The sequence below is a fragment of the Oncorhynchus kisutch genome, linkage group LG8 (genome assembly GCF_002021735.2).
Source record: "Oncorhynchus kisutch isolate 150728-3 linkage group LG8, Okis_V2, whole genome shotgun sequence".
NCBI lineage: Eukaryota > Metazoa > Chordata > Actinopteri > Salmoniformes > Salmonidae > Oncorhynchus > Oncorhynchus kisutch.
This window is the reverse complement of record NC_034181.2, coordinates 42,680,875-42,706,854: the sequence shown is the minus strand read 5'-3', so window position 1 is coordinate 42,706,854 and position 25,980 is coordinate 42,680,875. Positions and strand designations below refer to the sequence as shown.

The window sequence follows — 25,980 nt, the reverse complement described above, 5'->3', positions numbered from 1 at the left end:
TATATATATATATATGTTGGGATCCATCAGCACACAAAAGTTGCTAAGTTCTATATGCAAGTGTTTATAGACAATAGACCTATTAGCAGAGTCTATGAGGAAACACTAAAACAAGTCATAGGTGCTACTGAAGTGTGACCTGTTTATAACCTCTTCTTTTTTGGTTACTACATGATTCCATATGTGTTATTTCATAGGTTTGATGTCTTCACCATTATTCTGCAATGTACAAAATAGTGAAAATAAAGAAAAACCCTTTAATGAGTAGGTATGTCTAAACTTTTGTCTGGTACTGTATGTTGGTTATGCTATGAAAGGGGATGGGGTGTTTGGAGGCAACGACGTAGGCCCGGATTGGATCTGATCGCAGACTCTGACTGTGGAGTGTGTGTGTGTGTGCATGTGTGTGCGTGTGTGTGTGTATGTGTGTGAGTGTGTGCGTGTGTGTGTGTATGTGTGTGTGTGCGTGTGTGTGTGACTGTGTGTGTATGTGTGTGAGTGTGTGTGTATGTGTGTGAATGTGTGTGTTTGTGTGTGAATGTGTGTGTGTGCGATTGGGGAGTGGTTTCGGGTATACTAGGTCAAGTCAGCCTTAAAAAAAACTGGCATGGCAACCCTTCACATCAGGCTCCATGGTAACATTTAGGCCACTAGAAGCTAAATGCTGAGTATATCTACCAGAATAGGCCGGCTAGACTGCTACTGTAAATGGTCCAGGATATTTTTACCAACCTCCTTAACGGACAGAACCTTGAGCCAAAAAGCATCCTCTCTGTGACTTCGGATCGAGGCTTGATGATTACCTGTTGCTTGTATTGTATTGTATTACCCTAAATGAGGTATAAATACGTCAACCATTCCTTTGCAAGAGTAATGTGGTATTATTTTAACACGCTTTGCTCAAACTACAGCAATGATGAACAACAATGCTTTGCATTCCTATTTGTGTAACATTACAGTGGTATTATGTATCTCTCTCTAACAGTCTGGCTGATCTAAAGCGAGAGCCACAGCCTTGAACTGAGACTGTGCACAGCGTGGAGGTAATTTGCAAAGAAGTAGAAGGTTGCACACTTCAACAAGGATGTCCTTCATAAATTCAACCTTCTGTTGTTTTTTTTTAAGTCCCTGTGCTCCATAAGAAACCGAGTAACCTAGATCGCAGAGTGGAGAGAGAGAGAGAGAGAGAGAGAGTCGAGCAGAGAGAGAGGAAGAGGGTAGAGAGTCGAGCAGAGAGAGCTCTGAAGAAAATACTGATTCTGATACCCCACCCCTCTGATCCCTTGTTCCCTCCCTGGCTTATCGGAAAATATGTGATCCAGTCTGCTAGCATGATGTCACAGTTCCTCTTATTTTTTCTGCCTACCGCAAGCTGATCGGGTTGATTATTGGTCAGCATTGTTGCCCTGTTGACGTTGCACATCATTAAACTGCGAGTGTTCCAGTTAGTGTCTGTTTAAACAAGACTGGTGTAATGTTTCCGGGTAGTATCTCTGTAACACACACACACACACACAAAGAGTTTGAATGTCCCCACATCAGTAATTTAGGTTGTACTACAACACATTGTTTCAATTCAGAGTTGGCCAGAATATAGAGTAAAACATACAGAGAAACAAATACAAAATGGACACTTTTAGCTTATCTAATTGAATGAGTATGTGTATACGTATATTTAACTCTACCCACAATCATATCAATTACATCATAAACAGGGTGGATCGAGCCCTGAATGGTGATTGGCTGAAAGCCGTTGTATATCAGACTGTATACCATGGGTATGACAAAACATTTATTTTTACTGTTCTAATTACCTTGGTAACCAATTTATAATAGCGATAAGGCACCCAGGTGGTTTATGGTATATAGCCAATATACCATTTCTAAGGGCTGTATACATGCACTCCGCATTACGTTGTGCATTAGCACAGCCCTTAGCATTGGTATATTGACCAAACACCACACCCCCTGGTGCCTTATTGCTTAAGTATATCAATGGTATATCAACAGAGTTTGAAAGAAAAACTCAATCCATGCCCAGTAGCTGAGCTGCAGCCTGCTCCTACAGCCCTCTAAGCAACAGTGGGGTGTGTCTGTGAGGGAGGGTGAGGGAGGGTGGGTAAAGTTTGTGTTGAGTGTGGAGAGCGGGCGGGCAGGCGGCGTACCTACAGATCACACTTTGTTAGTGGAGCTGAATGAGGCTGGGGGGCGGCCCCTCCAAGCCCAGACCCATGCCAGAGCCAGGCCAAGCCTCTCATTAGACGGCGGCTGGGTGCCGCGCTTCTGTTTGGAGTGGTTAGGGGGACCAGCGAGGGGCTGGCAGCTCCACCGTACTCCACTCCCCGCACCATCACAACCCGACCTCATCAAAGACAGCGCTCGTAATTTGTCACAGAAAGCAGCGAATTAACATATGTTAGGGGAGGAGGGAGGACAAGAAGAAGAAGGGATGAGAGGAGAGCAAGTGAAAAATGATAGCGTATGATTAAAGAGCCCGCACAGCTGCACAAAATCAAAAAGGCAAAAAGAGGTTTGAAAGAGACCTCAGCCCGGGTGATCTGATAAAGCTTACTGCTACTTAACCCCTTCTAGAGAGGAGGAGGAGGAAGAGAGAGAGAGAGAGAGAGAGAGAGAGAGAGAGAGAGAGAGAGAGAGAGAGAGAGAGAGAGAAAATGAAAAGAGACAAACAAATAATAAATTACTGCCGCATGGCTACACGTCTTGGCAGAGGCACTCGTCTCCTCTCTGTACGTGACTATAGCAAAGGCCACTGTATCACACAAAGATGGCCCATCTTGCCAAAAACCCTACTGCCGCTTTGGCCAAGCCCTATTTTTAGCCCACTGCGCACCATGAGAAAATCTGTCAAGGTACTCCCCCTCCTTTTTGCCTCACCAAGTGATACTGTGTATGCTGTGCCATGTAAGCAAGGCCATTTTTTTGTTAGCTCTTGCTCTCAACATACAAGAGAATTTTCTTTCTCTTTTAATTTCCCCGCCAGAAACTTTCATACAACTTCTTTCACATTATATCCTCCTTGCTTGCTTTCAACTCCTCGGGTTCTTGAGCTTAGGTTCCTTTCTGTGTGTGTCGTTGTTGTAGGAGTAGCGTGTGATGTGAAGATGTGTGATATTTTGCCTTGTTGTTGGATACCGTGGTTGGCTGTATGCATTAGCACAGCACAGTGAGGCTTTGCTCTGTTCTCCCCCCCCCCTCTCTCCCTCTCTTGTCTCACTGTCGCCGCGCTGGTCCTGTTTCTGTAGCATGTGATCAGAAATGGTGACAGAGATGTTTGGTCTTTATCTGACGATCCGCTGACGATCTGTAGATTCGACCATGTCAAACTAAAAAGGAAACCTTTAATAGTGCTTTCAGAAACATTTCTTCATGTATTTTGACTGTTATTCTGGTCCTAATTTCCATCTGCACTGAATGAAAACTGTTTCTTGAGACCAGAGATAAAAAGAGATAAGAAAACAGCAAATGCCTAGAGAGGCATATATAAATCATGTCTGTGTTTTTTTCACTTCTGCAGTCTTATCCTTGCCATCATCATTTATTTGTTTCTTATTTGGGAAGTGAAGAGCTAGCTGAGTAGGGGGGATTTGGTTCACAAGGCTCAGCTCTGGTCCGACCGTACAGTACAGTGAAGAACCTGGCTGCTTAGCTGGAGTTCCCCCCTCAAATCCCTCAGCTCGGAGCACAGCTGCTCCGTTCACATAACCTCGCCCCCCCCCCCCCCCCCCCCACCCTCGGATAATGATAGCAAAGCACGTCCCCTTCGCTAACCAACGTCTTTTTCCACTTCACACACTCACACTGGTGGGCACATATCTCTCCCTCACTCGCTCCCTCTCCTTCTCTATCTCCGTTCCCTCCCTTAATTTTCTCATAGTTTCAAGTTTTTTTTCTCCAGCCTGAGAAACATTTCCAGGCCACATGACCTCAAGAATGGGCTGAGAATGATGAAGGACCCTCCTCCCCCTCTTCTCCCCCTGACCCACCCAGTCCAGTAAGCGACCTGTCCCAGGGCTGTGTGTGTGTGTGTTTGTAGGGGTGAAAGGCAACTCTGGGCCCCTGCCGCTTCTGCTGAGCATTATCCCAAATAAACAACTCATTACATGTGTACTTAACCGAGGGGAGCTAGCGAGCATCGGAAGCTAATCCCTGTTATCGTTCCCAGCGTTTCTCTTCCGATTAGACTAGAGGGAAGAGGAGCCCAGGAAGGTAGGCAGCTAACCCGTAGAGGAGGAGGAGGAGAAGTAAAAATATGGAGGAAGGGGAGGAGGGGAGTCAGAAAAGGATTATGAATTTACTTCCGGCAAATATTAACAAGAGCTTTTCCTTCTTACTCTTTCTCTCTTCCCACCTCTCCCTCGTTCTCTTCGCTCTATCTCTCTCTCTCTCTCTCTCTCTCTCTTCCCATCTCCCTGTGGAGTTTCGCTCTTCCTTGTTTTCGACCATCTGAGAAGTGGGTCATCGACAGGCATCCTTTTGAAGAACATAAAAAAAAAACGGTCTGTTCTCTGAGAATAATCATAGCCCCATTATCATATTAAGCTGTCAAAAGCACATTAATAACAGTCAGTACTATTCCCTTCAGAAAAGAAAACACTGCTCTATTACTTGATTATTACTAGTGAGGCTTGCCAGCCCTGGCTCTCTCTCTCCCTTCTCTCTCTCTCTCCCTCCTATCTCCCTCTCCGTCCCTCCCTCTCTCTCCTTCCCTCCCTCTATCTCTTCACAAGGATGCCCTAGTTAATATAATAATGGGCCCACCATTAAGAGGACCACAGTGCACAGTGCTGCTCATTTAGAAAGAGAACAATAAGCCGAGGTAAGATGCCAAAGGCAGGGATGGTATGTGTAATGGAATTACTCGCATTGCGTGTGTGTTGTCTATCTAGATCTCTACCCTCCCTCAGAACTGAGTTAATTACTCAGAGGAAGCCAATTCGCTTCTCTAAAAGACGTACTATGGATGCCCTTTGCAGCCGGGACAGGGTGAAGCCCGGGCCCCTCTCTCTGGAGCCAGAGGGGGGGGGGGGGTTCAAGGTCTCCTTCCCTGGATCCTAGGGAGGCTATGATGGGTGCATGAGGGAAGGACCTCGGACCTCCGGGGATAACTGAGAGGCAGCAGGAAAAACCAACAGAACTAGTATTTGTCCACTCAGCTCAGATCACTCGACATCATTAATTCAAATTACGCGAGGGTGCATGCAGCCCTGCTCTTCCTTCCACCTTGGCTGCTGCATAACCAAACTGAACATCACCGGCAGTGAACAGAAGTGTGATAAATATGACTCAAATCAATTCAAAGATTGATTCCATGCGTGTCCTATACATGGGAGGACCTGATCACCCAACGACTGAGTGCCGTGTGAAAACAACTATTTCTAAAGGGAGGCAAGAGTGTCTGTGAAATGAAATTAACATGACAGGTCTGCATATAGATGGCAAAGAACAGTGAGGACATCGCGCCTCCAGTTTACACACGCAGACGCAGTGGGTGTCAGAAAAGACATCTCCAGCGCAACCCATTTTACACTCCTTTCACAACACCACCCTCACAGCCCAAGGCTGTCATCACTGCTGATAGTCTCAACAATCAGAGAGACATGCAATTATCACCAGTTCACTAGCCTCATTTTCCAAAATGTCACCTCATTCGACCACGCTCAAATCTACACTCCAAGACGACAACAGCAACGTCTCCAACTGTAGAGGAATTCCTCATTGGCTTGACTTTTCTCACACCCTCTATGTGAGTCCTATCCTGTTTGGTAGTCCCCCATGGGGGCTGAACTGGAGTAGCCCAGCGAAAGAGCACTGTAATGGGGTCGGGATGTGACGTAGAAGCCCTCAGAGGGCCTGTGGAGGAGGGCGACCAGCACGGTAGGTATCCCCCCCACACTTCCTCAACTATTTATAAACCACGAGCCCAGCACAGTGCCCAAAAAAAAGACTGGGGCCATTTTTAGCCCAAACAATACCGCTCACTCACACACACACAAAAACATAAACACGCTGTATAGAAAGATAGGTAGGTAGAACAATGCCAAAATCAAGAGAATATAACACTATGACCCTAAATGTTATGACCCCCCCCCCAGTATGACCCCCCCCCAGCCAAAAGTCAATAACAAGGCAAGGCTGTTAGAGAACACTAGTGTGAGCTGGGTGCCAGTATTCTCCTTAGTGGAGCCTGGGTGTCACTGCAGCTCTGTTCCTATACAAACACTCATTGCTCTTCACCTCTGGCCCTCCCTCTTCCCTCATCCCTTGTCTTATTGTCTGAGCTGACGCACACAGATACACAAAGGCACCATTATCTATCCCGATGCCTAGTCATTTTTACCCCTACCCATATATACATAGCTACTTCAATGACCTCGTACACCTGCACATTGACTCCCTGTATATGGCCATGTTATTTTGAATCTTTATCTTTAACTCTGCATCGTTGGAAAAGGACCCGTAAGTCAGTATTTCCTTGTTAATCTACACCTGCTGCTTACGAAGCGTGTCACAAATCAAATTTGATACACACGCACACGCACACACACACACACACACACACACACACACACACACACACACACACACACACACACACACACACACACACACACACACACACACACACACACACATAGAGGAGTTATTTGTTTTTCCACTGGGCTGGTCCACAGTGGCAGCCAGGTGAAAGCATCCATCAGCAGAGCACAGAGGGAGTTTGGTGTTGAGCACAAGGCCCCACTCTGCCCAGCAAAGCTTGAAGTGAAGCGCCAGGCTGAAGTTTCAAACAAAGTGGCCCCTCATTCATTATACATGAAACACCGCACTGCAAATCTCCTCTCCGCAACGCTCTCTCTTTCCATCCATCTTTTCTGGTCTCTCCTTCTTTCCTTGTCTCCTTTCTTTCGCTGTCACTTTCTCACTTTCTCCAGACATTGCATCTGCAAAGTGTGAATAAAACGAATGACATCACGAGTTGCACTTTGGAAGAGCCACTGTAGGAAAAGTCGATGTATCAAAGCAAACAGCGAGCCGGACAGAAAACCCTTAAAAGGTGAATAGATATAGAGAGAGACACAGAGAGAGACACAGAGAGAGAGAGAGAGAGAGAGAGCAAGAGAGAGAGAGATACTGTATTTTTTATAAGACATTTTCCCTGTCCGTTCCTACCCCTCCATGCCAGGCGGTGACACCTATACATGTTTCTCTGTAGACTTGCACAAGAAAGTTACACAATTTCATATGATGGAGCACACTTATCCTAAATGCATATTTCAGTGGCACAAGTTCCTATTTGGCACGAAGTTTAGCTGATAAAGTAGATTTATTAAATGTTAACTAAAGCTTCTAAACATATTGTTGAATTCAAGAATTATTACCGTAGTATAGAAAATAATAAAATAAAACTTATTTCATTTAATAAAGAAAATGAAAAACATTATTAATGAACCTTATAGCATTCTGGAATATTGACTTGTTGAAATCCTCATTTCACTCTGAACCAAATTAGTTTCTGAATTATGTACCTTTCTGTGTGGCACAGCTCAATAAGTTATATTTACCTGTTATTATCAATATGCTGTGAAGTTTTTTTCTTCATTTTTTTTCTTCAAATGCAACAAAAATCTACCTGGAAACATCCTGAACGATTTCAGACAATCAAAGCCTTGAACTCCTTTAAAAAAATGAAAACACGTTACCAATTATTTAGAACATGGCAGTAGAAAGGGTACATTCTTCAAGACGGTCAGTGTTGTCTAACATTGAGTAACACAAACAGACGGCCCTTCACAGCCATATAACACCCAGATGAAGTCAGCTTTAGGAACGTGTCTGTCGCTCTCTTTGATTCTCTCCCCCTCTCAGTCTCTCTGCGTCTCTCCTTCCCTGTTCCTCTTTTTTCTCACCCCGGCACTGAGTGTTCGAGACAGCCCTGTACGAAACATTCTTTCAAGGCCCGGACCCTGGTCTGGGGAATGGCACCGATGACAGTGGTAAGCAACAGTGTTGTGGACTTTGGCAAGAACAGAGGACTCGGACGGAGTACTTCCTGCTTAGAGATCTAGTGGTTACGGAGCTGTGGCTTGGGGGACATAAAATAACCTGGAGCATAAAAAAAAATGCACACTTGATAATCAGCTTGGATCCAATATTATTAACATTTATACATCAGTCAACGATTACAAAATCAACTATTATAACAACATCTATTTTTTTTTGTAACAGCACAGGGTGCATATAAGGGCCTACACCTCTGGCTCCATTGTGAACACTGAATCTTAAAAGAAAATACCCATTAGTGAGCTGTGAAGCATTGCGGCAGGCAGAAGGCAGTGGCGGCAGGCAGGCAGCATTGGTGGCAGCGGTGGGCTTTCAGATGGATGTTAGATTATGTGAGGCCAGGGCACAGAGGAACCTCTGTGTGTCTTACCGGACCATGTTTCAGAGTGACTCGGCTATATTGCAGGGGTGACAAAGATAAATTACAGCCCCGGGAAAATATTTGTGCACTTTTTTTTAACCCCTCCTCTTTTTTTTCTTGCCATTGGTTGAATTCCAACAGCATGCCACACCAAAGGGGGAGGTGGGACTTGCGTCTGAACAGTGAGGGAGAAGTCGTCCCTCGCTACGCCACACCACACCACACCACGGCAGAGACACAGGTCAGCCACTGTGTTTTATCATGAAACATGCCTTCCATCTCAGAGTTTATGTGCACCAAGAGCAAACAACTCACCCCTCTGACCCACCCCCCCCAAAAAAGGATTTGGAGTTAATTCCAGTTTTATTTCACACCACGTTTAGGGCAGGTCAAATAGACCCTTCCAGAGCCAGGCAGGCTATATTTGTTTTTTGGGAGACTAGCTTCCCACGTACAGTACGAGGTGTCTGGATTTCGTCTGCAATAAGTCAGCTATTAAAAAAAATGTACCACAGGGAATCTTTTATTGAAAGTAAACATATAGAATCAAAAATATAACGTGAAGTCTTTAATGGCTTATGTCTGGCTTTTCTAATTGCTGAAGACTACATTTTACTGACAACCCTTACATACATGAATACAGTAAAAACCATTCATATCTACTCTACGCGAATACCACCCAGGCTCATAATATAATTGTCAAACTTACTGGATGCATCTCGTACTGTTTAAGTAAAATCTCCCGATCCTTCTCTAAATGTTTCTCTCCCTCTTATCACATCCAACCCTCCTTTATCTGTTGTCTACTGTCCTCCTCTCTCAATCCAAATATTCAAGGGTGGAGGTCTATATGGTGAGCTCCATATGTGGGTGTTTAAGGTGTATCTTAGCCTGGCCTGTATGCAGTTAAAAGCTAGAGCTGGTGACATGATTAGTGTACGTGGTCAGTAGCGCTAAGGTCTGTGCATCCTGGTCCTGTCCTGCCCAGACCACCCAGCGAGCAGCTGCCATGATGACCAGGCCTGACAGGAAACAGGAAACAGGAAGAAGCAGGCCGGAAGTCCTGTTAATCTAGTCTAGTTGACCGTTTGGATCCCAACACAACATCTCTCTCACACGTTATGAGATGAATCTACTGACATATTTCTGCCCAACAGACAGAAACACTTATTCTTTCCCTCTCTCCCACACGCTCTTCAATTGTGACAATCTCTTAAGTATTTAAATTCTGTCTCCTTACTTTCTCTTCACAACTGTTTGTTTTTCCTCAGTTTATCTTTCCAGACCTCACAACGACACTTTCTTCTATACCATTCCATCTTTCCAGACATCAATTCCTCCATGTGAGAATGAAAGAAAACCGAAATACATTAATTTTTATTTAAATGTGTACCAACAGACACAAGAAAACTTAGACAAACAAACAAACACACACACACACACAAAAGGAACACCAAACACAAAGCACAGCACAGCTAGAATTCTACTTTATGCAGAAATATTCTAAAATGTGTTTTACAATACAATTAAACATCAAAGCATGAGCTATTCCTCTGTGATCTTTAACACCCTAGTGAACAAACCCCACACACCCTCTTCCACTTACAGTGCTGAGGAAAAGTTGCTGAACGTCATGGCTAATTACTAGATAGAGACAGAAGACTGCATCGTTATGTGAACCAGGACACACTCATATCTGCATTCATATACATTATAAACCATTCAAAGGACTACATTATTTTATTGTGCTTATTTCTTAACTGTATTAGTAATTGCATCTTAATAAAGATACGGAGACAATGCTTGCAAAAAAACACAAACACCAGGGAAAATAAGGCTAACACATACAGCAGTTAGGAAAATAAAAGTGAGATCTGCACTAAATGACTAAATAAACAGATGCTGAGGTCGGCTCGGATACTTTTCATGAGCTATAAAAATGGTGCAAAAAGGGAAAAAGAGAACACTATTCCTTCCATACCTAGCTATAGAGGGAACACCTGCTGTAAAATAAACACGGGCTCATACTGAAAACCCGGCGAGTTACCCGGCGACTCCTGTGTACTGTACGATTGAGTTCCTAGGTGTATGATCGTTACGTTTAGAGTGGGAAAAGCAACCAAAAATACAAAGTCATTTGTGAGAATATGATGTAAACTTTAATGTGCCCTCCACATCTGAAATATAATTGCTTCGCATATCACTCACTTCTTTAAGCCTAAGGGTTTAAAGAGTACTTACAGTATCTACCACCAGATCTTGCAAACCTGCAATCTGCAAATGAAAGTGTTTTACTGATGTTTAACTGAGCAAACTCTGCAAACCCCTTCCAAAACATTTGCAACCATTGCAACAAAAAGAAATACAACTTTAAAGTACACCAATAAGGGCTATTAAACTATTTGCTTAAACGTAAACGCATGTGATGTTTCTATTTATACATATTTTTTCATGGATTTACTTTTTCCTTCGTTAGGATGGTAGCCTATTTTGAACCATGCTTTATATAGCATATGCTCATAGGTATCAACGTCGAGACCATTCCCTTCAAACCTAAGCGGCCAAATTTAGCAGTCCTTTTTAGAGTTTATGGAGCATGCTAGTGTACGCCTTAAATCAAGCACTCTTTGACAGATTCCCTTATTTCACTGAATGCCAACAGAGAGCTGAACTCTCTCAGGTCATGCTGTTGAATATCAACCAGTAAATCTTCCCTTTATTCATAAATTACTACTACAAATTCTAACTACACTGGCCACTCAGAGGAGGCTGAAGCTACTTTTTGGGATTATTGCAAAAGCATTGATCCTGGCTCAAAAGGTGTCCCTTCACTTGAATAAAGCTTTAATGAGGCCCTGGTGTACGGCAACGTGCCCCGACAAATTGGCTCAATGCGCTGGCCAATCAGAGTGACACGTGACCCCCTAATCCCTCTTTATGAGAAGGGTAAGAGTGTGTTGTCACTGTTGGTTTTTTGAATCGGCAGCCAAAATCCCCAATGATTTGTTAGGAAGGACAGATCTGAGAAGAGTAAGAGAAACAAAGCAGCGCTGGGGAAAGAGTGAAAAAGAGAGGGAGCGAGAGAGGGGGAGAGAGAGAGAGGGAGAGTATGTGTGTGTCTCTGAGATGACAGAGCTTGGCTGAGAGAGTCCTCTGTGTGTAATCGTGTGTCCACATGCGAGCGCTCACCTTCCCTCTGAGCAGATTAACCTAACGCTCAATCCCGAGAGAGCAACAGGCGAGCGACACACAGAACAACTTCATTGATGGTGGGGGGAAAGAGTAGAGTATAGGCGTGAGCGTACGTCCTTTGCTCCTTGCCAAAGGCAATTTCACCTCTGTTATTTCACAGCAGAACGTCAAGAACACTGAGTAATCCAAAAATACAACGGCGCCTCAAATCAAGCAAACAAATCACACTTTACTGAAATCTTACTAAGCTCATAGAACTTATAAAATCAGAGACATTAACCTTGCACTGAGCTGTGCTTGTATTTACAGTAGTCACAAAACAACCCAGAGATGGTCGCAACACCAAATGCCCCTGGATGTGGCTGTACTTTTCCAGGATGTCTTCACAATCACGGCCTTTACTCAATTACTTTTCGCAAAAAAAAGGTAGTTAAATAAAGTTGAATCATTTGCAGAAATCATGACATTGAGTAAATAGTTCATTTGCATCTCGAATAATGGCACTAATTTACAGGTAGCGTATAAACAGTTGTATTATATTCATCTTATATATACGAGTGAATACAATTATAGTGTGCATACGATCTGCATTTGACACACTCAGTCTTAGCTATAGCCTCTACCCACTGTTTCCCTATGGTAACAGAAATGAAAAGTACAGAGCCACAATCTAATATGTGAAACAAGCCTTACTCTATGTGCAAATATCGATAAGGGGTTCGATGCCAAAATATGAATGCAAATGTATCTGACATTTCTTAAATGCAATGGCAATTGCCACAGGTTATTTGAGGTAGTGTTCCCTGTCCCACCCTTTATGACAAACTCAAATTAGCCTGGTAAAAGAGACACACACATTTCAAGAAAACGGTCAGAAAAAAAAGTTAACAGAACATTGTCTACTGTACCAAAAGCTATCAATATCGATATGTTATGTATAATATATATTTTAAATATATTTCTTCAATGAATATAGAGCCCTGATTTACAAGCACCATCTACACTATACACATAGCTGAATAAGTACTTATCTTTCTGATGGGTAGAAAGGGCCACCTACTAGATCTTCCTTAACCCACAAGAAAACAGACAAGCTTCAGTTTGTCAGAATAGTCATCACCAAGCTATCTTTCCTCCACAATTTGGCTACATTGCTTGAGCGCCTTACTTTGCACCAATAATTAATTTCCAGAGACTGAGTATAATTCCACATGGACATTGTACTATAAATACAGTAGGGAAGCTGAACCATTTGGCCTGGCAGTAATGTAAGTTAACGGGTGTGAATGTGACTTATTGTACACTGTTTAAAACAGTAAGGTATAATAACTAACCCTCATCTTGATAATATGCCAGAAAAACATGTGAAGTTGAGTTGGATTCATTCTGAATTCTTTGGAAAACTTTGTCGAATTGTAAAATGTGTTTATCTAATACGAGCCTAACTTTTGACAAGTTGAATTCAACCTAGAAAATGAGCCGCTCATATAAGCCTACAATTATTTAAATATTAACAGTCCATACTTTCCTAATTTGTGGGACCCGCAGAAATTGTGAATGTTATTCTGGGTTGTGGCCCGTTATAAATGCATAGGCTTCGGTAGATTCACACGCGACTACCGGTACATATATTGAAACGAATAGGCCTATACGAATATTTCAGAGTAATCATTTTCAAATACTACATAATACAAGTCATATACCGAGAATATGAGTCGCCCTAGTAGCCCATTGTGCGCCTGTTGATACGGCGTTGCGATATTGTGGGAAATAAACACTTCAAGGTCAAAGCACACATTAACAATACCACAAGACAAACCTTGACTCTCGTAAATAGACTCCGCAAAACGCTACTTTGCTGCGTTTAGCCTATAGGTCTGGAGATACAATGATCATGGCTACGTTGTATAGTTTGTTGGGAGGCAACGCGCTTCAAAATCGCGCTCAAGTATACCGGTGATGTCAAACTGACACATACAATTATAAATAAAGAGACCTCGCTGCTCGAGATACAACGTGTCCTCTGGATATGACAAAAAATAATTATAGATGTAGGAGCACGCTACTCACTTTATTATGCATGAAATCTGTCCGGTAAGTGTGAGATACCACAGGCAGTCTCCGGCTGTGTCGTCCGGCCGAATGACAGTGTAGAGGAAGCCGTTGCGTGCCAGGGATGGACTTCGCAAAGACGCACTTAAATCCAGCACAGGCAGGAACGCAACATGAAAAAGAACCGTGCCGAAAAGTCGCCTATGTGTGTCTAAAATGACAACAACAAAAAACAAGTCGGTCTCTCGTCTGAAAGTGTGTTTGAGGACAGTGAGGATGGTTGCTTGGTCTCCAGTGATGTGTCGGCGAAAGGAATGGGACGGTTAAAGCCGTGGACGTCTGTAGCTGATGATGTTGTGAGGGCTGTTTCTGATCGCTCCCACAATCCCGGTCGAGTCTCTCACTCACCCTCTCTTAGCGCGAGGAGAAATAATCGGTTTTACTCCTGAAAGGGGGCGGGCTCACATTTCCCAACTACTTTAATGAAAGAGGCATAGCAATAATGCATTACTATCTCAAACCCGATCAAGAGGACAGACAATTAAGCACCGTGAAAGGACTGTCAGTGTATGATTATGCGATCTAAATAACCGTGGTGGGTGCGTTTTCAACTACATCAATTCAAGTTACCAAACTGTTGTTGTTGTCCTTGTAATATATTCTATTAACTTTACGCACTGACATTAATTAAGCGCTAAATATAGTTGACTTTAATCTGTTTTTTATTTATTTATCGGATGCAGCATAGCCTATAGGCCTAGATGAAACAACCACAATACGACTACTACTACCAATAATAATAATAGTAATAATAATAATATATAGTTTCAATTGGTCAAAGGATATTTTCTAAAAACATTCAAGATCTTTGCATAAGTAGATGTTTCTGTGAGAAAATGCAATGTTCCGGATCTACAAGAGCTGTCCTGCATCTGCCAATCATTCTCCAGTCCCCAGTTATCTCACAAGATAAGGCCTGACACAGACAGTAAGCATGAGGAAATTAGCAAGTGTTATCCCCCAACCAAATGATTTGAAAACATCCACTCTATTAGTGTGAAGATAACAATAAAAACAGCAAGCATGCCTCTTCAGATAAGACAGAGGAGCCAAACCTATTTGTGAGATGATCCCAGATAGGCCTGGTAATACCAGGACTCTATTATATTCAAATGATATGCATCTCAGCCTCAAGTTTCTTGAATAGTAGTTGGAAAAATAACAATCTTAATTTCCCCTTTTTGTCAAACAGTATTCCTGGCCATAGACTCGATTAACATTATTTTAACCCCTGTACACGCCTTTCACCTCAGTACAATACAAAAAGGGGAAACATGAAATCAGACATAAATAAATCACGCTTGCTAATCTGCTTGACGGGCGGACATTACTGCCTGCAACTGAAGCCTGTGGTGTCCGATAACTCGGGATACCACCTTCACACCACGTGACCCTTTCATCTTTAATCGCATATCCTCTGACTAAACCCCAGAATAATTGATAGGCTAGAATGTGTTAGACATAGTAGGCCCATCACAAAACATGACAGTTATCAATGGCAGGCCATGAAGCTCAGCATGCTGAAACAGTGTGACCCCCCCCCCCCCCCCCTCCCCCACACACACAGGTCACATAGTAACTCTAACATATCATATCACTTTGTATAGGATAGTTGAATCTGAGTGTTATGATGATCATTTGTGGAGCCTTGCTCACAGGGTGGTGCTGTGTATTTTTATTGTGTCGTGTGTTGGGGGTTGCTATGGATTGACAGACTGTACAATTTATGGGAGATTGTACCCACCACATTCACTATTCCTTCGTTTTCAGTCGTCAAACTCCATGCCCTTTGTGGTGTGTGTGTTGTTTGTAGTCTGTCAGTTATTCATCCGAATTCATCAGTGTTTGAGGTCGTCTTCAAATGGTTGGCACTTGGAGAGATCAGAGGATGGTAATCAGACTGGGAGAATGCTGGGTAAACCAGTCACTTATAGAAGAGTGTGTGTGAGATGCAATGGCTATATTGAAAATATACAACTATTGGGGAAGTTGACCTGAAGTGGCGAGGATCTAGAGGGAGGAGTCTACGGTAAAGAGACTTGCTCAGACAACGCACACAAATGACTGAACTTACTCGAAGGAGTTGCAAATTAGATGCCACTATGGCTGCACAATGTATAACTCAATGGCCTCTGAACAGTATGAAAATAGTAATAAAGTAGTCCGTGCTCTGCATCATGGGCAAACAATATGTGTATGTAACGTTATCATATAATTTATATTGGATAACTTTATATAGGGATTGAGTTATTATAGCACTTGATCGTATTGCAGAGAGGCGTGAGACTGATCGGGTCAGCACATCTAACTGAGTCTGTTTTGTCTTGTGGATATACGGTTACTGACGAAATGTTACAAATCTGAAGACATTGTTGTGCCACTCTCTTTTCATGTGAACAGCCATTCCAGGACATTGTTACATCTTCTCATCTCCCATTCTCCTCATAGTCTTTGTCCTGCCTTGTAAATAGATTGACTTGCTAGTTTCCTAAACTAGCCTGACATATCATTATGGCCTGCTGATAGCAACCCCTACACCCTCTTTTATCTTGCCACAATATATAATGTTGAATGTTGTCCGTTAATCAACTAACCATATTTAAGTAAATCTAATTCCCCTAGCAATGCGTCACGTCGTCTAATTGCAGCAGGGTCACGGAGCATAATATACAACATACCTTTGCTTTTAACATGGCCCGACATAGAAGATTTGGCTAGTTTAGTATATTGTGTACAACAGCACATAGACCTATATTTCCCATAAAACAACATTTAGCCCACCCCTGGATCCCACTGTCCCCCCCCCCCCCCCCCATTATGAGAAATTCCCAACCTGTACATGTTTAGCACTTTAAGGGAATTGACAGTCACGTGCATATAATGTACTGTTTGCCAGAATGATTATGCAATTTGAAATATGTCACTCTGTATATACACACGGTAGGCTTTTGGTCGAATGCAATTTCATGAGGTTTGGCATGAATTGTGCATGGAGGAGATGAGGAAAACGATGACTGGTTGTGAGTCAAACACACAAGTGCGGTTACGGATATTGATCTTACTCAGATAGTCTTTAAAGAATTCTCTGGCAGTGACTTTATAGCATGTGACACATAATAGGCTGCCTGATGTGTGTGTGTTTTTGTAATGGGTAGAAAAAAAGGGAGCCGGTCTGCCTTTCATAAGAGCACTGTAAACACCAATACATTTCCTGGGTAAACAGGAACAGCCCAGGCCAGGTGTAATCTGTTGTCGATCATGCTCATGTGAAAACACAATCTGCCTGTCACAGTTGATAAGGTTGTCAAGCACTCAATCCCACCCCGGAGAATCAGCTTAGCGCTGCAGTGACATATTTGAAGAGGCTTCCCATTGTTGGTGTGTAACAGTCTCTCTCTGTCTCCTATTCCGTAATGAGTTGGAGAGAGACAGGTGTTATTTTGACATTGGCTAGATTTTACATGATGAGGCCAAATGCATTGTAGTGACCTACAGGCTAACTTCACACAGGATCTATAGGTCTATAGATTGTGTGTGTGTGTGTGTGTGTGTGTGTGTGCGAGTGCTTATGCCTGTGTGTGTGTGTGTGTGTGTGCGAGTGCTTATGCCTGTGTGTGTGTGCGTGCGTGCGCGTGCGTGTGTGCGCGTGTCTCTGCGTACCACACTACAATCTCCGTTACTGTGCTTAAACAGTAGCGGAAGTGCCAGAGATCTCTAGATCAGTCCACCATATGTACCCATACAGTGCACAGGAGAATATTCAGAGACAAAGATATACACTGTGGGATCTTTCTCTTCCCCTCTTCTGCAGTATTTGTGTAAGTGATCCAAAGCATTACATTACATATAATTTTGTCTGCCTTATTAATAAAGCCTATAATGAAACTCTGAAGGCAATATCATTAGTAATTACAGTTGTAGAATGATACCACTGTACAGTATAATTAGAAAAGCAACGGCAAGAAAGCCACTTTTTAATTAACAGATGCCATATGCCCTTATGCAAGACAATTGTGTTTAATATATACTTCTGTACACAATGACACAATAGTTTCCCACATTTCAAGGGTGAGATTCTGACAACATCGTGCAACGAAGTGCATTTGCAATGTGGTGAATTATGAAAAGGTTGTGTAGCGCTCACTGTATACACTGTAGGAATTGAAAAGTCAAGTATCAGAAAAATATCTAAATATGTTTTGTTTTGGGTTTTTCACCTCTCTACAGGAAGTGAGAAATGGTTCAGTACTACTAATGGTTCAGAACTACCAATGATTCAGTGATTCTAATGGTTCAGTATGGCCTAGTGGTTTTCCAGTCACCCTCTCTGGCCTGAGCCACTGAATTCACCCATAAAAGCAGTGTAACTGTCACGGACGTCCTCCTCTTCATCTGAAGAGGAGAGGCGAGAAGGATCGGAGGACCAAAATGCGGCATGGTATGTGTTCATCATTCATTTTAATAAAGAAAACACCCCCCCCCCAAAAGGTGCGGACTCCGGCCGCAAAACCTTAACCTATAGGGGAGGGTCTGGGTGGGCGTCTGTCCACGGTGGCGGCGGGATGTGAACCCCACTTCACCATAGTCTTAATCCGCCTCATTGTCCGCCTCTGTGGCTTCCTAACCACGGCGACCCTTCTAAATGACCCCACTGGACAGAGGGGCAGCTCGGGACAGAGGGGCGGCTCGGGACAGAGGGGCAGCTCGGGACAGAGGGGCGCCTCTGGACTGAGGGGCTCTGGCGCCTCTGGACTGAGGGGCTCTGGTGCCTCTGGACTGAGGGGCTCCAGCGCCTCTGGACTGAGGGGTTCCGGCAGCGCCGGACAGGCGGGAACACCTGTAGGGAGGAGACAGAGAGACAGCCTGGTGCGTGGGGCTGCCACAGGACCCACCAGGCTGGGGAGACCTCCAGGAGGCTTGGTGTTAGGAGGAGGCACCTGAAGGACCGGGCTGTGGGGGAGCACTGGAGCTCTGGTGCGCAGCCTTGGCACCACTCCCCCAGGCTGGATCACTACTCTAGCCCGGACCCTCCAGAGTGCAGGCACAGGTTGAACCGGGCTGTGGGTAAGCACGGGAGATCTAGTGCCTACTACGCGCACCTCTCCCTTAGGCTCCACTCCCACATTTGCCCGGCACGAGCGGAGCGCAGGCATAGGATGCACTGCACCCTCCCAGCGCCCCGGAGACACAGTACACAGAGCCGGCGCAGGATACCCTGGACCAAAACTGCATACCGGCGACCAGACACGCTGAGCAGGCACCATACGCCCTGGCTCGATGCCCACACTCGCATGACACTTTCGGGGGGCTGCCCTATAGCGCACCGGGCTATGGGCACGTACTGGCGACACCGTGCGCTTAACCGCATAACCCGGTGCCTGACCAGTAACACGCTGCTTATAATAAGCACGAGGAGTGAGCTCAGGTCTGCTACCTGGCTTAGCCCCACAGCTCGTGTGTCCTCCCCCATTTTTTGGGGGGGGGGCTGCCTCTCGTACCTGTCGCGCTGCCGTGCTGCCTCCTCATATCGCCGCCGCTCAGCTTTCGCTGCCTCCAGCTCTGCTTTGGGGCGGCGATATTCCCCAGCCTGTGCCCAGGGTCCCTCTCCGTTTCAATATCTCCTCCCATGTCCAGGAGTCCTGTGATGCTGGCCGCTGTTGCTGTTGCTGCTGTCGTCGCTGTCCTTTACCACGCCGCTTGGTCCTTGGTTGGTGGGTGATTCTGTCACGGTCGTCCTCCTCTTCATCTGAAGAGGAGAGGCGAGAAGGATCGGAGGACCAAAATGCGGCGTAGTATGTGTTCATCATGAATTTTAATAAAGAAAACACTGAACACTGAAACACACTATACAAAACCAATAAACAAAATAATGACCGTGAAGCTAATGAGAACTGTGCTGACACAAGCAATCAACATAGACAATCACCCACAAACAAACAGTGCAACCCAGGCTACCTAAGTATGATTCTCAATCATAGACAACTAATGACACCTGCCTCTGATTGAGAACCGTACTAGGCCGAAACATACAAATCCCCAAATCATAGAAAAACAAACATAGACTGCCCACCCCAACTCACACCCTGACCATAGTAAATAAATACAAAACAAAGGAAATAAACATCAGAACGTGACAGTAACGTTAGCAGGAGACACATGGGGATTATACTGTACTGTAAAACCCCCAGACCTACAGTCCAATACAGGGCTCAACTAGCATTACTATCTTTCTTTTAATTGCCCGACCCCCTCACTATTCCCCCCACCAGCAGTGGATCAAGAGCACTGCAAAATATTCCTCCATACAATGCAGAGATCCAGCCTTTTCACTATTCATTGTGGCAGTACTTTATATGATTTCCCCCATAAAGTCCTAAAGAGCTTTCATTTAGCTAGAGGCGATTTTCTGGGTGAGGCATGTATAATTACATTTTTTTGTAGGCCCGAAAGCTACAATACCACGACGCAATGCACATACAGTGGTAGCATGTTCACAATTGTACTTCTCGATGCTAAAAGCTTATTAGATGTCGAATTCATTTGATATCGTCGACGGACTATCGTAACTGCACGTTGAAAGTTTTTCCACAACTTTTGCTTGACGACTGGTGAAGTAGTGATGAAGTCGTCACTGAGCTTTGCCACGTGAGAGATGCTTTTGGTAACTTGCGTGTTGTCTTGTTCAAACAGCGTCCGAACACTACACCTCTGATACATTATGGATGAGGCACAAGCAGCAGGACAAGCTCTCCCTTTATTCTGCCTGACACCTCTGTTACCCCACAGGAAAAGGCCCCACGGTCGTGTGACTGTGTTCGCTGGCTGAACTACTGCTATTGGTACCGAAGGGTGAGGCCACCATTGGGGACGTGTTGGGTCTTCACCTTGAGGTAACCACCTCCTACCCTGCTCTGCCAAAACGGTTCACAACTAAACATACGCCCCCAAGACAAGACTTGGCTGGTCATTATATAGATAAACTCATTCATTATTCAAATAATGATACGATAATCACATGGCTTTCCCAGGATTTGATGTTGAAAGCTCAAAGTATTCTTATGTCCTCCATGTGGAGACCAATGCACGGTATGTTGAGTTGTTATGCAGTTATAGGTGCTGTCTATAGGGGAGCCATAGACCCTTGTCAAAGCTGATTCAATTGGCTTAGCAAATGAGCTATGCGTGGCACTGGCCAGTGAAACTTACGACGACTCATTGTTCAACTATCTAACAAGAAACTGCAAATGATAGTATCCCACACAGTTTTCTTGTTAATGGAAAGTATACATGTCATTGCTACATCTTTGTTTCAATGGGTCGTAAAATATTAAGAATTGCCATTCCTTTGTAGATAGCATCCCACAGCCTCATTAATAGTGCTGAATATTTAATCAATACATGAAGAGTTTTAATATTCACATAAACTTCCATTTGCTGTAGCCCCTCAAGCTGCTAAAAATCGCAAACGCTGACAGGGACAGTCGTCTCCGCTTCCTAAACTCCCTCTTTTCTTCTCTTCAGAGAACGCAGGATGGCTGTGGTTTCGCTCTACACGTCAGTCTTTCACTCAACGTTCCCTTTGTCTCCAGATGACTTCATGGGAGAAAAAAGAATGGCTTCTCCCTCGCTAATGATTTTTCCTCCTTTTGAACGGCTGGAAAGTCATTCGCTCCCGACTGCTCAGAAACAGGCATAGTTATTTTATCATTTCACATTAACATTTTCTTTTCTCCAGTGGAGGGGTGCCAACCAGTGTTTCCTGAGGCTGAGCAGAGGCTGTACCTGACAGATGTTGTGTGTTACCCTGTGGCATTGGAAAGATCACACACGTGATTTGACATTTCAGCAGTCATGGTCATAATGTGAATATTTAAACCGATCAAGGTAGAGTGTCGTCGTTGTTAACATAAATCCCACTGCCGTCAGGTAAATCATATTTAAGAATCTGACATGATCATCATTTGTAGTTTTGAGCTGTTATTATACAGCATATACAAGAAGTTTACACAGTCTGAATGCTCTTCACCAGCTGCTGAATTCATATAAAATGATATATTTGCCCCTGAAGTATACATGCAATTAGGCATGCTGCACACACACACACGTACACACACTTGTGTACAGTACATGTATACACTTACATAACACAAGTGCACAACTTGCTTTAGAACCATAAGAGCTGGTATAATGGGCAGAAGAAGAGTGGTGTAACAGAATTGGTTGATAGGTTAGGGGGTGTACAGTGCAGTATGTGTGTGAGTGGGGATGGGCCCTGTGGCGATATTGCCCTACTCCTTTGGCACGCTACAGGGGGAAAGAAATCCAATCATAAATTATTCAAATGAGATCTGAGAGTCCAGGCCACTTGCGTGACAAGGATGTCCTTCCACCTAGGTCTTGTTCAGCCTGGTCCCCAGGACCTCTCAATACTGTGCCCAGACCTGATCTAGGGTCAGTCCATACGCAAGGCTTCGGGCCTTTCAGACACCTGCATGGCTTGTAAACCACCAGGTTAAAGTGGTACAGCTGTTCAGTAAGGCTGGGGCCTAAAATGAGGGCATGAGGTCTGGTGACGGGAGAATAGAACTGATGATTCCCATGACAACCACTACACAGCACAACTACCTACAGCAGCGGTGACCTCCACCCATTCTCCTAACTACTTAACATCACTCGGCAGAACTATGCAGCATGTGTCTCCCACATACAGCAACTGACTCTGATAACATCTAGCTGTGAAGCAAAGCAAATGGAAGTCGTTGTGCTTTAATGTGAAACGCAGCCCTAACATGATCCAGTAGGCCCCGCGACCCCCGGCAAAGGGAGACACAGTGTGGCAGACGTGAGGCGGCGTCTAATCTCTCCGTGCCTCCAGCGTCACACTTATTCTTATTCACAACGCCATCAGACAGGAGGCAAGCCACTGAGATTAGCTGCAGATCAAAAGGCTTGCTGCCTCGCGTAGTGCGAGCACCATTAATGTTTTGTAGATTTAGGCAGCCCCAGTGCACTGGCACTCTGTAGGGGCGGCAGAGAAACCGAGCGGCGTACTGTACAAACGGCACCGACACTGCTCAGGGGGGTAGACTTAGACTGGAAAGGTATTTTTCATAAACGAGGCCTGACTGCCGCTGGGACGTGGAAATTTGAAATGAAATAATAAAGCGAGTAGAAGAGAAAGGGGGGGAAAAATACTAGGCCCGTTACTGAAAGCAATTACAGTGGAACAAAGATACTTGTCCTTTCTATGCCTTTGTGATGAAACTGCTTCCATGTGTATAATACGTCTTGGTTAAGTGATCATTTATTTTGAATACGAATTGCACTTTCTACGATAACATGGCTTGTGTATCCAAAGATCATGGCGTCTGGATCAGCAATATCCAGCATGACCATGACAACTACTGCCAAGCCTTATAACAAGAGAAATTAAAACACAACAGTAGCTATGGACGCCTATAGATCCTGCTTTCTCCGCAATCTACTTTCTACGTAAGGCTTAATGTAAATCCAAACAAGCATATCGATTGCACCAGACTTATAAAATGACCAGGACAATGTGCTCAAGTCTAATCTCTGTAATTAAGGTAGCCAAGTTTAGATACAAACAAAGACCTAAACACATGGTTATCTTTTTGCTGTGATTGTCAGGTGTACTACTGACCCCACAATAAGCGTAATTTGTCATTACGGATAGAAGGTCAATTTGGAGTGGATCAAGACTGTGAGAAGCTTCCAAGAGGATGGGTAGGTACAGGAAAGTGACACAGGAAATGGTACAGAGTGGTAGCGAAGCGACAGGATGGGGGTGGTGGTTGGAGGTTCAAAGGGAGAGAGATGCTTGCGTAAGAGAGCTCGCCACCCTGCAGAGAGGGTTTCCTCAACTCCGCTTCCGATCAAAGCGGTGGAATTTGGTGGCAAAAAGTTTGTAAGTGAAGAGAGATCTTTGTAAACTGGTTTGAAGAGATGTCTCCTCTTTTCAGGGTTAATGTTAAGAGGTAAAAAAAGGTTGTGCCTCACAATGTATGCCTGAACCTACTACTAAGCTATATGAAATTGTTTTAAGAAGGTCATACCAATGATCATTTTTCTATTTGATTTAGAATTTTAAGATCCCTTGAAGTATCAAAACAATATATGGAAAATCATCTGTACCAACTTCAGACAAGTCCCAAGACGTTTTTTTTTTTGGGGGGGGGGGTCACCAAATAGTGTTCATGAGAGTCTCATATTTCCATAGAGGGAGAGTCTCAGCTTTCTTTGTAGGCCAAACCTTTCGGACACTACAGACAGTTTTGTGGTCTGACAAACACCGCTCTATCTCTGTCACCTTTCACTGCCGATGCAGAAATGCAATGTCTTAAAACAGTTGATTGATGCAAAAGAAAAACAGATACATCTCGCTTAAAACTGACCGATTTTTGTGGGGATTTTTATATTATGCTAATTCGATTTCCGAGGGGGCACGGACAACGACTCTAGGTTAATACTCTATATGACTCTGGGTTAACCCAATCATCTTGGTGGGAGAAATAAGAATGGTGCAATGTATACCATTATACAAATGTACATTTGTTCATTTGCAGTAACTCTGTTATTATTGTTATTATTGTTATTATGGATATTATTAAATTGTTATAATAGATATTACTGCTACTGAACTGCCTGCTGATGGGCCATCAACAGTTGTCTTTAAACTGGTTGCTAAATTAGGCTCGCAGAACATTCCCACATGCCCAATCGGCAATACAAAAATGACTTCCTTAAATCAAATGTCTGAAGAAAAAGTTTAACAAAGCCATTCAGCATCCATAAAAATCTAACTAAACTTTTGTTTGGATATGGAATTCTTCCTGGTTGTTTTAGGACGTTTGCCTGCTATTGAGTAGAGGCAGTTGGTTCAATATCAACTCCCTTCAGTTGGTGGAATATGTCACATATCTTACTTAGTGTTAATCTGTTTGACAAAAATTGATATTGACGTCTGCAGCAGCCATTTAGGTAGCTACCTTGCAGGAGTAAGCCATTTGTAAGGAAAACAGCATGTTGAAGCCAGGCGCTTTTCACTCACAGAGGATTTCAGATTGCGCAATGAGGTGTTATTAGCAATTAACCTTAGGAAGATCAATAACCCAAACTGACTGAATACACAACACAGTATTATTATTATTAAGTTCTTCTTTAGATAGTCAAACCTTTCGTCATGCCTTAGAGAAGTAAAAAGGTAGACATATGTAGCTACAGGAGCCTCGATTGGCCATTCACTCGCACAGAAGTGATTGGCACCAGCTGTTAGTGACTGCCCGATCTCCAGCTTCAGCATAGCTCAACCCTTAAGATTTTCCATCCACTTGGTTCTCTGTCACGCACTAAGTATAAGTACCTAAGGTAAAACAACCTAGCGTCAATTATCTGCCCTTGTCCGTCCATATGGGTTCGATAACACAACAAAATGATTGTTTCACTTTTCAATAAAGTCAAAATGAATAATTTACTAACAATATGCGAATACTATATTACAAGAGAGTTAGTTGTTTGACAGATTTATTGCCGTTGGCTTGGAACATGCCATCATCCACTCTATGGCAAAAAGAGCGCCACTGCCAGAACCTGATTTTTCCACATGCAGAAAGTCACAGTACACCATGGAGAGGAAAAGGGGAAGGTGGGATTGTGCTCTGTAAACTCACCCGTGCCGTTCTTTGCTTCTCCAGGAAGTATCACCCTACAGAACCAATTGAAGGCCAGCTCAATCAAACAGTCACAAGTGGGAAAAAAAGAGATACATGTTAGAGATAAAAGTAAAAGAAGAGTAAAAAGTTAACTGAAAAACAAAACAAAAAATGTCCTGCATGTATAAAAGCCAGACCAGCTGGCTTTGAACAGAAACCCCAGTTTTGGGTTGTGTTTAGCCTCCGATCTCTTTCCACACTGAACTCAGGAGTTGTTCTGGCCAACCACCCACCCACCCCCACCCCATGTCCCCCTCTCCCCTCCAGCCGGTCCACCTGCCTCAGTCACTCCTGAGTATATTTAGTCCTCCGAGGGATCAGTGACACCCAGACCTTTGTCAGCGGTGGCATATATTCGCTAGATTATTGCCCCCCAAACAATATTGCCGTCCAATAAGGGGCACAAAAAATAAAACAAATTACAGTCTTGTATTTTTTTAAATAACCACAATATTCAGGAAATAGTTCAATTAATATCTGATAAAATCATCCAAAGCAAGCTAG

The 25,980-nt window shown here is 43.8% G+C and overlaps 1 protein-coding gene across 7 annotated transcripts in view; it reads right to left on the bottom strand.

Moving 5' to 3' along the window:
* The window catches only part of mef2cb (myocyte enhancer factor 2cb), a 100,299-nt gene extending 74,623 nt beyond the window's left edge, over positions 1-25,676 (bottom strand). The window contains exon 1 of one of the 7 annotated variants that reach the window (XM_020489499.2): positions 25,435-25,676. The gene's annotated coding sequence lies outside the window, so the exon portion shown is untranslated. Of the gene's footprint in view, positions 1-13,702; positions 14,264-25,434 lie in introns of those variants that run through there. The other 6 variants (XM_020489497.2, XM_031830407.1, XM_031830411.1 and 3 more) reach the window with 6 other exon arrangements.
* Positions 25,677-25,980: the final 304 nt, after the last annotated feature.